Source organism: Siphateles boraxobius, unplaced genomic scaffold (assembly GCF_051911475.1).
Source record: "Siphateles boraxobius isolate OS27281-9 unplaced genomic scaffold, OSU_SipBor_1 269, whole genome shotgun sequence".
In the NCBI taxonomy this organism is placed as follows: Eukaryota; Metazoa; Chordata; class Actinopteri; order Cypriniformes; family Leuciscidae; genus Siphateles; species Siphateles boraxobius.
In genome coordinates this window covers 691,976-706,480 of record NW_027508886.1, presented here as the reverse complement: position 1 = coordinate 706,480, position 14,505 = coordinate 691,976, and the positions used below count along the sequence as shown (strand labels likewise).

The window sequence follows — 14,505 nt, the reverse complement described above, 5'->3', positions numbered from 1 at the left end:
TTATTCTGTACATGTGAACCTGCAACTTTACCATGATATACAGTAAAAAACATGCCACTACTGTCAAGATAATTAGCCGACCGCTAATTAAGCTATATCCTCCTTAAACCATTTTTTTGTTGTTGTTAATTTAGTATTTTTTTGTGTCATTCATTACATTATTATATACATTACTCCAGCCCACGTGCCCACCACCACTGTGCCCACTGCATCTGTCCTCACTGATGCTGTGCCCACTGCCACTGTATCTGTTCCTCCTCCACCTACTGCCACTAAGAACAGGCCACTGCTGGCGACCAATGTGTAGGCCCTGTTGGCGCGGGGGAAGCATTTATTTGCTTCACAGCTGGCACAAAAGATTTTGTCTCCAGCCAAACCCTGTAAGTCGGTAAGTTTTTTCTTTTTTCTCCAGCCACTGCAGGCTCCAGAGGCCCTGCTCCTGCCCCGGCTCGTGCTACTGCCCTTGCTCCTGCCCCTTATCCTGCTCCTCCAGCATTGTGGACCCCTGGCCAGGTGTCCCAGTCGCCTGCAGAGCTTCCTGTCCACTGGAAAGAGCAACTCCAATCTTTCCAGCAAGGCCTTCAACCCCTGTCCCTCTGCACCAGGACCATCCTCACTACAGCCACCCACAGGACTGCAGCGCCCTGCCCAGCCTCCTCTGCAGTCTCCTCCTCTGCGGCCTGCCCAGCCTCCTCTGCAGTCTCCTCCTCTGCGCCCTGCCCAGCCCCTCTGCAGTCTCCTCCTCTGCGCCCTGCTCAGCCTCCTCTGCAGTCTCCTCCACAGCCTTCTGTCCAGCCAAGTGCTGCCTCTCCTCCTGCAACATCAACTGGGTCCAGTGTTGCAGACCAGGCTCCTGTAAGTAAGCTTCTCATTATTCGTGTGCAGGTCCTGCAGCGTGATTTCCAATGACCACAAAAAAAGAGGCCGCTTTTCCTCTGTGCTGGAAACTTTGCACTGGCTACCTTTTAATAGTAGATTTAATCAAAAAATTGCGCTTTAAGCCATGGAAGCTGAAATGTTTGCGGCCCGGCAGCAGCAGGGAGGATGTATGTTTCGGCTCGTTGGTCTAGGGGTATGATTCTCGCTTAGGGTGCGAGAGGTCCCGGGTTCAAATCCCAGACGAGCCCATTATTAGGCTTTGCTTTTAATCTCTTCAGCCTGATTAGGGCAACCAGGATATTTATATCCCGGGTTTCGGCAGAGGAACCACGTCCGCCTCTTTTAGTCTACCTGATTCCACCTAGCCTCATCGCTATCTGCCTCTCAGACAGCCAGCTATCAGGAAGTGTTGGTTCCATGGTGTAATGGTTAGCACTTTGGGCTTTGAATCCAGCGATCCAAGTTCCAATCTCGGTAGAACCATTTCAGGTTATTTGCAGAAGGGTGGGAAAAAACAGAGGTGATGCGCAACTGCTGACGTGAAAGTGAAATTGGCACTCTCAAACAGAGTCGGAATTGGGGAAACATGGGCTTAAAAAGCAAAGGCTTCATTTGCTCCTTGCTATCGTGCTTCTGGACTCAATGACTTAAATCCTTGCTATCGTGCTTCTGGACTCAATGACTTAAATCTCTGCTGCTCATGGGAAAAGTTGACACACGCCAAGGTTCCATGGTGTAATGGTTAGCACTCTGGGCTCTGAATCCAGCAATCCGAGTTCAAATCTCGGTGGGACCTGCTTTTACCAGGAATGTGTGCAGTACCTCGTTCGAAAAAACTTTTTCGGCAGCACTGAGCCGCAAGAGCTCATCTAGGTAGTGCCCCTTGAAGTGGGGCGTAAAAAGGATGGACAGCACTGGAGAATGCAGGCATCGATCCCACTACCTCTCGCTTGCGCCTACTGCTTCCTACCGATTGAGCCAAAGTAAGCCCAAAGTAAGCCCACGTGAGCCAATTGTGTTTCTCTGCTGTGGCTTACTTTTGACCAATCGCGTTCTCTCCTGTGGCTTACTTTTGACCAATCGTGTTTCTCTCCTGGCTCTGCTCCTGTGGCTTACTTTTGACCAATCGGCGACCACTGTTATTATCGTCATCTTTGCAATCTTTGCAACAGGTAAGTCTATTCTTCACGACTCTATAATCGATCATTATTTATTCATAAACAGTGTTTGTTTTTAGACAATTAAACATGGCAATAAAGCCAGCTAGCGTGTAATAGCACACGTTTTCTTCTGTACATGTGAACCTGCAACTTTACCATGATATACAGTAAAAAACATGTCACTACTGTCAAGATAATTAGCCGACCGCTAATTAAGCTATATCCTCCTTAAACCATTTTTTTGTTGTTGTTAATTTAGTATTTTTTGTGTCATTCATTACATTATTTTGAGCACAAGAAGATTTTTACTAAAACCTTTTAAAAAAAAAGTTTAATTCATATATGTTATACTATACTATGTTATACACCAGTATACATATTTATGTCATCTTTTTAAATACTATGTTATACATATTTAAAAAGACATGAATAGGCAAAAACAAGTGTTTTTTTGTTTCAACAAATGATTCTCAACTATGTTATAAAAGATATACCAAAACGATTTGATATACCATTTTAAGTTTTAGATCTGTTTGATGATCATAGTATTATGAATTGTCATAAACGCCTTTATGTTATATTTGGTGTTTCTTAGTAATCTCTGCCACAAAAGCTAAACAAAACAAAACAATTTAAGCATGGCATGATACCAGCAAGATTGTACCAAGAAGTGTTATTTATTTTCTTATTAATTAGTTCATCACACTATTTACAATTTGTACACAAGGCAATTCAAAGTGATTCACAGTTGTATAAAAAACAATAATGCTTATGCTCATAATAATAATAATCATTAATTATTATAATATTATAATAATTAATTACATAAAAAAGAAATGCTGTAGTAAAATACTTTCAGTTGGAATATGACAGCTATGTAATTTTCTGTTTATGCCTGTGTCCTTTCAGATTATGTATGCATACCCGGTTTTACGAAGAACCTCTGAGGGTCGACTCCTTATGGGGCCAACTGAGGAGGCCAATAGGAGGAAGATCGTGTTGGCAGGGAGGGCCAGGTGTAAAGAGGAGGTCCTGGCTGAGGCCACTGCCTTTGTGAGGCAGAATGGAGGGAATCCTGGAGACCAGTTCCTGGTTCTGGCTCACTGCAAGATCCAGTTTGGGAAACACCAGGGTCAGAGGTTCCTGTGGCTGCTGAAGAACTCACTGTGGTATGCCTGCTATCTGGTCAGCAGCATTTTGGGGGAGGAGGAGAGGGACAACCCGCTGTCGGACAACAAACACCTGTTCCTCAGATACACCTCGCAGATCAGGGAGGTAGGCGAGGCTGTAGAGGTGTATTAGAAAAAAACAGGCCATGCTGCAGGAGGCCCAGAGGACAGGAGACTCTTGGTGTCTGATGGTGGAGTTTGGGGATTTTAAGGGTAGGTCAATAATGGAGGTGTATGAGGACCCAAGCAAGGAGGCCCAGGCTCTCATCACCTACCTGAAGAAGGCAAAGGCCGGGCCTAACACCAATATGGCCCTTTTCAAAGCATACGTGCTGAAGAGGCAGGCTCCAGCCCACGTGCCCACCGCCACTGTGCCCACTGCATCTGTCCTCACTGCTGCTGTGCCCACTGCCACTGTGTCTGTTCCTCCTCCACCTACTGCCACTAAGAACAGCCCACTGCTGGCGACCAATGTGAAGGCCCTGTTGGCGCGGGGGAAGCAATTATTTGCTTCACAGCTGGCACAAAAGATTTTGTCTCCAGCCATACCCTGTAAGTGGGTAAGTTTTTTATTTTTTCTCCAGCCACTGCAGGCTCGAGAGGCCCTGCTCCTGCCCCGGCTCGTGCTACTGCCCCTGCTCCTGCCCCGTATCCTGCTCCTCCAGCATTGTGGACCCCTGGCCAGGTGTCCCAGTCGCCTGCAGAGCTTCCTGTCCACTGGAAAGAGCATCTCCCATCTTTCCAGCAAGGCTTTCAACCCCTGTCCTTTTGCACCAGGACCATCCTCACTACAGCCACCCACAGGACTGCAGCGCCCTGCCCAGCCTCCTCTGCAGTCTCCTCCTCTGCGCCCTGCCCAGCCTCCTCTGCAGTCTCCTCCTCTGCGCCCTGCCCAGCCTCCTCTGCAGTCTCCTCCTCTGCGCCCTGCCCAGCCTCCTCTGCAGTCTCCTCCTCTGCGCCCTGCTCAGCCTCCTCTGCAGTTTCCTCCACAGCCTTCTGTCCAGCCAAGTGCTGCCTCTGCTCCTGCAACATCAACTGGGTCCAGTGTTGCAGACCAGGCTCCTGTAAGTAAGCTTCTCATTATTCGTGTGCAGGTCCTGCAGCGTGATTTCCAATGACCACAAAAAAAGAGGCCGCTTTTCCTCTGTGCTGGAAACTTTGCACTGGCTACCTTTTAATAGTAGATTTAATCAAAAAATTGCGCTTTAAGCCATGGAAGCTGAAATGTTTGCGGCCCGGCAGCAGCAGGGAGGATGTATGTTTCGGCTCGTTGGTCTAGGGGTATGATTCTCGCTTAGGGTGCGAGAGGTCCCGGGTTCAAATCCCAGACGAGCCCATTATTAGGCTTTGCTTTTAATCTCTTCAGCCTGATTAGGGCAACCAGGATATTTGTGAGAAATTGGGGATAAAATGTGCCAGAGAGAGGCCGGTTAGCTCAGTTGCTTAGAGCGTGGTGCTAATAACGCCAAGGTGGCGGGTTTTCATCCCCGTACGGGCCACTCATTTTCTCTCTGGGACCTTCGCTCTGCTCTTCTCGAAAATGACGGGCGGTCTCCCAGACATCCCTGCTGGCTAAACCATACAAGTATCTGGCCGAAATAGCTCAGTTGGGAGAGCGTTAGACTGAAGATCTAAAGGTCCCTGGTTCAATACCGGGTTTCGGCAGAGGAACCACGTCCGCCTCTTTTAGTCTACCTGATTCCACCTAGCCTCATCGCTATCTCCCTCTCAGACAGCCAGCTAGCAGAGTGTGTTGGTTCCATGGTGTAATGATTAGCACTCTGGGCTTTGAATCCAGAAATCCGAGTTCAAATCTCGGTGGAACCTTTTTAGGTTCTTTGCGGAAGGGAGGGAAGAAACAGAAGTGATGCGCAACTGCTGACGTGGCGGTGAAATTGGCACTCTCAAACTGAGTCGGAATTGGGGAAACATGGGCTTAAAAAGCAAAGGCTTCATTTGCTCCTTGCTATCGTGCTTCTGGACTCAATGACTTAAATCCTTGCTATCGTGCTTCTGGACTCAATGACTTAAATCTCTGCTGCTCATGGGAAAAGTTGACACACGCCAAGGTTCCATGGTGTAATGGTTAGCACTCTGGGCTCTGAATCCAGCAATCCGAGTTCAAATCTCGGTGGGACCTGCTTTTGCCAGGAATGTGTGCAGTACCTCGTTCGAAAAAACTTTTTCGGCAGCACTGAGCCGCAAGAGCTCATCTAGGTAGTGCCCCTTGAAGTGGGGCGTAAAAAGGATGGACAGCACTGGAGAATGCAGGCATCGATCCCACTACCTCTCGCTTGCGCCTACTGTTTCCTACCGATTGAGCCAAAGTAAGCCCAAAGTAAGCCCACGTGAGCCAATTGTGTTTCTCTGCTGTGGCTTACTTTTGACCAATCGCGTTCTCTCCTGTGGCTTACTTTTGACCAATCGTGTTTCTCTCCTGTGGCTTACTTTTGACCAATCGCCTTTCTCTCCTGTGGCTTACTTTTGACCAATCGCGTTTCTCTCCTGGCTCTGTTCCTGTGGCTTACTTTTGACCAATCGGCGACCACTGTTATTATCGTCATCTTTGCAATCTTTGCAACAGGTAAGTCTATTCTTCACGACTCTATAATCGATCATTATTTATTCATAAACAGTGTTTGTTTTTAGACAATTAAACATGGCAATAAAGCCAGCTAGCGTGTAATAGCACACGTTTTCTTCTGTACATGTGAACCTGCAACTTTACCATGATATACAGTAAAAAACATGTCACTACTGTCAAGATAATTAGCCGACCGCTAATTAAGCTATATCCTCCTTAAACCATTTTTTTGTTGTTGTTAATTTAGTATTTTTTGTGTCATTCATTACATTATTTTGAGCACAAGAAGATTTTTACTAAAACCTTTTAAAAAAAAAGTTTAATTCATATATGTTATACTATACTATGTTATACACCAGTATACATATTTATGTCATCTTTTTAAATACTATGTTATACATATTTAAAAAGACATGAATAGGCAAAAACAAGTGTTTTTTTGTTTCAACAAATGATTCTCAACTATGTTATAAAAGATATACCAAAACGATTTGATATACCATTTTAAGTTTTAGATCTGTTTGATGATCATAGTATTATGAATTGTCATAAACGCCTTTATGTTATATTTGGTGTTTCTTAGTAATCTCTGCCACAAAAGCTAAACAAAACAAAACAATTTAAGCATGGCATGATACCAGCAAGATTGTACCAAGAAGTGTTATTTATTTTCTTATTAATTAGTTCATCACACTATTTACAATTTGTACACAAGGCAATTCAAAGTGATTCACAGTTGTATAAAAAACAATAATGCTTATGCTCATAATAATAATAATCATTAATTATTATAATATTATAATAATTAATTACATAAAAAAAATGCTGTAGTAAAATACTTTCAGTTGGAATATGACAGCTATGTAACGTTCTGTTTATGCCTGTGTCCTTTCAGATTATGTATGCATACCCGGTTTTACGAAGAACCTCTGAGGGTCGACTCCTTATGGGGCCAACTGAGGAGGCCAATAGGAGGAAGATCGTGTTGGCAGGGAGGGCCAGGTGTAAAGAGGAGGTCCTGGCTGAGGCCACTGCCTTTGTGAGGCAGAATGGAGGGAATCCTGGAGACCAGTTCCTGGTTCTGGCTCACTGCAAGATCCAGTTTGGGAAACACCAGGGTCAGAGGTTCCTGTGGCTGCTGAAGAACTCACTGTGGTATGCCTGCTATCTGGTCAGCAGCATTTTGGGGGAGGAGGAGAGGGACAACCCGCTGTCGGACAACAAACACCTGTTCCTCAGATACACCTCGCAGATCAGGGAGGTAGGCGAGGCTGTAGAGGTGTATTAGAAAAAAACAGGCCATGCTGCAGGAGGCCCAGAGGACAGGAGACTCTTGGTGTCTGATGGTGGAGTTTGGGGATTTTAAGGGTAGGTCAATAATGGAGGTGTATGAGGACCCAAGCAAGGAGGCCCAGGCTCTCATCACCTACCTGAAGAAGGCAAAGGCCGGGCCTAACACCAATATGGCCCTTTTCAAAGCATACGTGCTGAAGAGGCAGGCTCCAGCCCACGTGCCCACCGCCACTGTGCCCACTGCATCTGTCCTCACTGCTGCTGTGCCCACTGCCACTGTGTCTGTTCCTCCTCCACCTACTGCCACTAAGAACAGCCCACTGCTGGCGACCAATGTGAAGGCCCTGTTGGCGCGGGGGAAGCAATTATTTGCTTCACAGCTGGCACAAAAGATTTTGTCTCCAGCCATACCCTGTAAGTGGGTAAGTTTTTTATTTTTTCTCCAGCCACTGCAGGCTCGAGAGGCCCTGCTCCTGCCCCGGCTCGTGCTACTGCCCCTGCTCCTGCCCCTTATCCTGCTCCTCCAGCATTGTGGACCCCTGGCCAGGTGTCCCAGTCGCCTGCAGAGCTTCCTGTCCACTGGAAAGAGCATCTCCCATCTTTCCAGCAAGGCTTTCAACCCCTGTCCTTTTGCACCAGGACCATCCTCACTACAGCCACCCACAGGACTGCAGCGCCCTGCCCAGCCTCCTCTGCAGTCTCCTCCTCTGCGCCCTGCCCAGCCTCCTCTGCAGTCTCCTCCTCTGCGCCCTGCCCAGCCTCCTCTGCAGTCTCCTCCTCTGCGCCCTGCCCAGCCTCCTCTGCAGTCTCCTCCTCTGCGCCCTGCTCTGCCTCCTCTGCAGTTTCCTCCACAGCCTTCTGTCCAGCCAAGTGCTGCCTCTGCTCCTGCAACATCAACTGGGTCCAGTGTTGCAGACCAGGCTCCTGTAAGTAAGCTTCTCATTATTCGTGTGCAGGTGCTGCAGCGTGATTTCCAATGACCACAAAAAAAGAGGCCGCATTTCCTCTGTGTTGGAAACTTTGCACTGGCTACCTTTTAATTGTAGATTTAATCAAAAAATTGCGCTTTAAGCCATGCAAGCTGAAATGGCTCGGCAGCAGCAGGGAGGATGTATGTTTCGGCTCATTGGTATAGGGGTATGATTCTCGCTTAGGGTGCGAGAGGTCCCGGGTTCAAATCCCGGACGAGCCCATTATTAGGCTTTGCTTTTAATCTCTTCAGCCTGATTAGGGCAACCAGGATATTTATATCCCGGGTTTCGGCAGAGGAACCACGTCCGCCTCGTTTAGTCTACCTGATTCCACCTAGCCTCATCGCTATCTGCCTCTCAGACAGCCAGCTATCAGGAAGTGTTGGTTCCATAGTGTAATGGTTAGCACTTTGGGCTTTGAATCCAGCGATCCAAGTTCCAATCTCGGTAGAACCTTTTTAGGTTCTTTGCGTAAGGATGGGAAAAAGCAGAGGTGATGCGCAACTGCTGACGTTGCAGTGAAATTGGCAATCTCAAACAGAGTTGGAATTGGGGAAACATGGGCTTAAAAAGCAAAGGCTTCATTTGCTCCTTGCTATCGTGCTTTTGGACTCAATGACTTAAATCTCTGCTGCTCATGGGAAAAGTTGACACACGCCAAGGTTCCATGGTGTAATGGTTTGCACTCTTGGCTCTGAATCCAGCGATCCGAGTTCAAATCTCGGTGGGACCTGCTTTTGCCAGGAATGTGTGCAGTACCTCGTTCGAAAAAACTTTTTCGGCAGCACTGAGCCGCAAGAGCTCATCTAGGTAGTGCCTCTTGAAGGGGGGCATAAAAAGGATGGACAGCACTGGAGAATGCAGGCATCGATCCCGCTACCTCTCACATGCTAAGCGAGCGCTCTACCATTTGAGCTAACTCCCCTCGATGATAGAGAGGAGGTGTCCATCGCTCTCAAAGACAAAGACGAGGCGCGATCCCTAACACGTGTGCAGGTGCTGCAGCATGATTTCCAATGACCACAAAAAACAGGACGCATTTCCTCTCTGCTGGCAACTTTGCACTGGCTACCTTTTAATTGTAGATTTAATCAAAAAATTGCGCTTTGAATCCAGCGATCCGAGTTCAAATCTCGGTGGAACCTTTTTAGGTTCTTTGCGGAAGGGAGGGAAATAACAGAGGTGATGCGCAACTGCTGACGTGGCGGTGAAATTGGCACTCTCAAACCGAGTCGGAATTGGGGAAACATGGGCTTAAAAAGCAAAGGCTTCATTTGCTCCTTGCTATCGTGCTTCTGGACTCAATGACTTAAATCCTTGCTATCGTGCTTCTGGACTCGATGACTTAAATCCTGGTACTCATGGGAAAAGTTGCCACACGCCAAGGTTCCATGGTGTAATGGTTAGCACTCTGGGCTCTGAATGCAGCGATCCGAGTTCAAATCTCGGTGGGACCTGCTTTTGCCAGGAATGTGTGCAGTACCTCGTTTGAAAAAACTTTTTCGGCAGCACTGAGCCGCAAGAGCTCATCTAGGTAGTGCCCCTTGAAGGGGGGCGTAAAAAGGATGGACAGCACTGGAGAATGCAGGCATCGATCCCAGTACCTCTCCCTTGCGCCTACTGCTTCCTACCGATTGAGCCAAAGTAAGCCCAAAGTAAGCCCACGTGAGCCAATCGTGTTTCTCTGCTGTGGCTTACTTTTGACCAATCGCGTTCTCTCCTGTGGCTTACTTTTGACCAATCGTGTTTCTCTATTGTGGCTTACTTTTGACCAATCGCCTTTCTCTCCTGTGGCTTACTTTTGACCAATCGCGTTTCTCTCCTGGCTCTGCTCCTGTGGCTTACTTTTGACCAATCGGCGACCGCTATTATTAGGCAAGGCAAGTTTATTTATATAGCACATTTCATACACAATGGTAATTCAAAGTGCTTTACATAGAAGAAATTAAAATAATCAAAAGAAATCAGAATAATTAAAACAGTTTGGAATAAAAGATAAAATACAGAAATAATCAAATGAAATCAGAATAATTAAAACATAAAATAAAATACAGTGCAAACAGTCGGACGAACAGTGGCACAGTGCTCATTCAGTAAATGCACAGTTAAACAGATGTGTTTTGAGTCTGGATTTGAATGTGACTACTGTAGGAGCACATCTGATCTCTTCTGGAAGCTGGTTCCAGCTGCGGCTGGCATAGTAGCTAAAAGCAGACTCGCCATGCTTAGAGTGAACCCTTGGTATTTCTAGCCGATGTGATCCTAATGATCTGAGTGATCTGTTGGGTTTATATTCACTGAGCATATCTGCAATGTATTGAGGTCCTAGGCCATTGAATGATTTATATACCAGTAATAATACTTTAAAATCAATCCTAAATGTAACTGGCAGCCAGTGTAAAGACCTGAGGACTGGTGTGATGTGTTCATATTTTCTGGTTCTGCTCAGAATCCTAGCAGCAGCGTTCTGTATGAGCTGCAACTGTCTTATGGTCTTTTTGGGAAGGCCAGTGAGAAGTCCATTACAATAATCCACCCTACTGGTGATGAAAGCATGCACAAGTTTTTCTAAGTCTTGACTGGAAACAAAGCATCTAATTCTTGCAATATTTTTCAGGTGATAATATGCTGATTTAGTTATTGCTTTGACATGACTAATGAAACTAAGGTCTGACTCTAGAGACACACCCAGATTCCTGACTTGATTTTTAGTTGTTTGACCCCTAGACTGAAGGTATGCGTTCACCTTGAGAACTTCATCTTTGTTTCCAAACGCAATGACTTCAGTTTTGTCTTTGTTTAACTGAAGAAAGTTTTGGCACATCCAATTGTTTACTTCATCAATGCATTGGCAAAGGGAGTCAATGGGGCTGTAATCGTTAGGCGATAGGGATAAGTAGAGCTGTGTGTCGTCTGCATAGCTATGGTAAGCGATTTTGGTTCTTTCTCATTATTTGGCTCATTGGGAGCATGTACAGGTTGAATAGGAGTGGCGCAAGAATTGAGCCTTGAGGGACTCCGCATGTCATGGATGTCCACTCAGACTTATGGTCTCCTATACTCACATAATAACCTCTGCCTCGTAAGTATGACCTGAACCATTTTAGGACTATCCCAGAAAGCCCGACCCAGTTTTCCAGCCTGTCAAGAAGTATTTTGTGATCGACAGTGTCAAATGCAGTACTGAGGTCGAGTAGTACCAGCACTGATAATTAGCCTGTATCAGTATTTAATCGAATATCATTTATTATCTTTATGAGCGCGGTCTCTGTACTGTGGTGCGGTCGGAAACCAGAGTGAAAATGGTCAAAGTATCCATTCGAGCGTAAGAATTTGATCAGCTGATTGAAGACAACTTTTTCAATGTCCTGCCTATGAAAGGAAGATTTGATATCGGTCTATAGTTTTTTAATATGGTCTTATCCAGATTGTTCTTTTTCAGGAGGGGCTTGACGACAGCAGTTTTCAGGGAGGTCGGAAAACTCCCAGAGAGAAGTGAGGCATTTACCACATCCAGGAGATCTGCTTCTAAGCTGTGTAACACATTTTTGAAAAAAGATGAGGGAAGTGCGTCAAGGGCGCAGGTTGATGTTTTTAGTTGCTGTACGGTTTCTTCCAAAATTTTGCCATCAATTTCTTCGAAATCAGACATAGTGGCTACTTTCTCGTGCTGTTGTCTGATCTGCCTGACCCCAGCGCAACTCAAGGATGAGCTGATCACCTTTCTGATATTATTGATTTTCTCAGAGAAGAAAGAAGTAAACTCACTGCACTTTCTCACTGAGAGCATTTCACTGGGAATCTGGCTTGGGGGGGTTGTCAGTCTCTCTACAGTAGCAAAAAGAGTGCGCGTGTTGTTTATATTGCTGTTTATAATATTCGAGAAAAAAGTCTGTCTAGCTTTGCTTAGTTCCTTATTGAAAGCATGGATGCTGTCTTTGTAGATGTTATAATGGACTACAAGTTTTGTCTTCCGCCACATGCGCTCTGCTTTTCTGCATTGTCTTTTCATATTTTGCACTGCTGTTGAGTTTCTCCAAGGTGCTTTTTGTCTGCCACTCTTCTTCCTGACTTTCACAGGAGCAATATCATCAATTACACTCTTAACTTTTGAGTTAAAAGAATCAAGGAGAAAATCAACAGAGTCAGCAGATATGCTTGGTGTTAAAGATATAGCCTTCATAAATAGTACACTAGTGTTCTCATTTAAGCATCTCTTCTTGACAGACACAGATCTAGCTTCAATGGCAGGAGAGATCAATATATCAAAGAAAATACAAAAATTATCAGACAGTGCTACATCCTTAATAACAATTGATGAAAAGTTTAGACCCTTACTGATAAGTAAATCTAGAGTGTGTCCACGATTATGTGTGGGTCCATGTACATGCTGAGTCAGATCAAAAGTTTTTAAAACAGTTTTGATTTCTTTTGCCATATTGTTTTCTGCATTATCTATGTGAATGTTAAAATCTCTGCAATGGCAAAGCAGTCAAACTCTGAGGAAATTGTTGATAACAGTTCTGTTAAGTTCTCAGCAAAAGCTGGAGAGTATTTTGGAGGCCTGTAAACAATGATAAGTAAAATGCGTGGAGCACCTTTTAACACAATACCGAGATACTCGAAAGACGGGTAATTCCCAAATGATATTTGCTTACATTGATAGACATCTTTATAAAGAGCAGCTAAACCTCCGCCTCTTCTGACAGCTCTGCAGACACTCATAAAAGTAAAGTTAGGAGGGGCTGTTTCATTGAGGACTGTTGCACTGCAACTTTCTTCTAGCCAAGTTTCATTTAGCAACATAAATTCCAGGTTGTATGTGGTTATTAAGTCGTTGCCTAAAAGTGATTTATTTTTAAGTGAGCGGATGCTTAAAAGTGCTAACTTAACAGTCTTACTTTTTGTCCCCACAGCAATCTTGGTATGTCGTGTAATAGGCACCAGATTAGATGGGTTTGCTGTACGGCTTTTGAAGGCCTTAGACTTTCTATCATGTAATCGAACAGCAATAGAAAAAGATACAGGCACACTGGGTTCCCGCTTGTTCTGTAAACATTTGAGAAAGTTATTGTTATCATAGCGGGGACCCGACACATATCACTGAGAGCTGGTATCAGTTGTTTTTGGTTCACCTCGAGCCGCTGGGGGAGGGTGTGGGCCCTGGCGCTGTGGCAGAGGCCGAAGAGCTCTCACAGGAGGAGGGGGAGGGCGAGCTGGGCCCGCAGGCTTTGGTGGTTGTGGGGCCTGGCGTTTTTTGGTTGGTATCTGGGAGCTCGCAGCAAAAGAGTGGGATAGTCTAGTTCCAGCATGCACCAGTTGTTCCATTTTCTCTGAGAAGCACAGAAGTGGAGATGCTGGAGAGAGTGATAATGTTTCCGGTGAGAGGGATTTTTGCTCTGGTGTTATTGGAGGCTGTAATATGCTGTCCTGGTTTCCCTGGCTGTTTTCCAGAAAGTCGTCTATGGGTGCTGTATCTTGGAGCAGTGCTGGTATGTCACAGTCTGTCTGTGGTGAGCTCTGTGGGCAGGGCTCAGGTGAGATTGTGTCCGTGAGCAGAGGTTGTTGTGGCTGAGTGGTGTTATCACTGTCCTTGTGTGATGTGTCAACCGCATGTCCATTCAGGTGCTGAAGTGAAATCCTGTGGTCATTCATACTGTATCCAGGTGTGTGTGTGCCATTCAGGTTGAGTGGATTGGCACACATTGCAGAAGGATGACGGAGGGAGAAGTACATATTGTCCTTTAGCACTCTTGAACCAAGTTTGTTTGGGTGGTGGCCATCCTGTTGAAACAGTTGCCTCTGACTCCAGAAAAGATTGAAGTTGTCAATAAAGTTCACTCCTTTTATATTGCAGGTTTTTTGCAGCCATGTATTAAGCCCAAGCAACCGTGAAAACCTGTTTGTTCCTCTTGCTGGGAGTGGTCCACTGATGAATGTTTGAACTTTCAGTCTTTTAAGTGTTTCAAAAAGTTCATTGAAATCCTTTTTAAGAAGTTCCGACTGCTCTTTATGAATATCATTCTTCCCCACATGAATGATGAGTCGATTTGCAGTCTTATGTTTCATCAGAATGTTCTGAAGTTCCCTGTTTACATCAGAAGTTGTTGCTTGTGGAAGGCAGCACGTTGTTGTATCCCTGCTATTAATGTTTCTGATTACGGAGTCGCCCACTATCAGAGTCCTGGGCTCGGCTGCACTGTGAGCTGAGTGCCGCTGTCTGCTCGACCTTGAGCCCCAGTTAGCATCAGTGTTAGCTACTGGCTGATTCTGTCTGTGTGCGATCACATTCATCAAATTTGGGGATTCCTCATTCATTAATACTTCAAATCTGTTCTCAAGATGTATAGGCGGTGGTAGGAGACCAGTGTTTGCAGTCCTTGTCAGAGCCGTATCTGGGGTAGAGGATGCTACTGCAGTAATATGTGATGCTCGTGACAATCTGATGT

At 45.6% G+C, this 14,505-nt stretch overlaps 7 non-coding genes across 7 annotated transcripts; all 7 read left to right on the top strand.

Moving 5' to 3' along the window:
* The first annotated feature begins 1,055 nt into the window (after positions 1-1,055).
* Positions 1,056-1,127, top strand: trnap-agg (transfer RNA proline (anticodon AGG)). The gene has a single exon. It is a non-coding gene; the product is annotated as a tRNA-Pro (tRNA).
* Positions 1,128-1,603: 476 nt separating this feature from the next.
* On the top strand, positions 1,604-1,675 carry trnaq-cug (transfer RNA glutamine (anticodon CUG)). Its single transcript has one exon. It is a non-coding gene; the product is annotated as a tRNA-Gln (tRNA).
* Positions 1,676-4,472: 2,797 nt separating this feature from the next.
* trnap-agg (transfer RNA proline (anticodon AGG)) lies at positions 4,473-4,544 on the top strand. The gene has a single exon. It is a non-coding gene; the product is annotated as a tRNA-Pro (tRNA).
* A 256-nt stretch (positions 4,545-4,800) lies between these two features.
* Positions 4,801-4,873, top strand: trnaf-gaa (transfer RNA phenylalanine (anticodon GAA)). Its single transcript has one exon. It is a non-coding gene; the product is annotated as a tRNA-Phe (tRNA).
* Positions 4,874-4,963: 90 nt separating this feature from the next.
* Positions 4,964-5,035, top strand: trnaq-uug (transfer RNA glutamine (anticodon UUG)). Its single transcript has one exon. It is a non-coding gene; the product is annotated as a tRNA-Gln (tRNA).
* A 241-nt stretch (positions 5,036-5,276) lies between these two features.
* On the top strand, positions 5,277-5,348 carry trnaq-cug (transfer RNA glutamine (anticodon CUG)). Its single transcript has one exon. It is a non-coding gene; the product is annotated as a tRNA-Gln (tRNA).
* Positions 5,349-9,441: 4,093 nt separating this feature from the next.
* trnaq-cug (transfer RNA glutamine (anticodon CUG)) lies at positions 9,442-9,513 on the top strand. The gene has a single exon. It is a non-coding gene; the product is annotated as a tRNA-Gln (tRNA).
* The last annotated feature ends 4,992 nt before the right edge of the window (positions 9,514-14,505 follow it).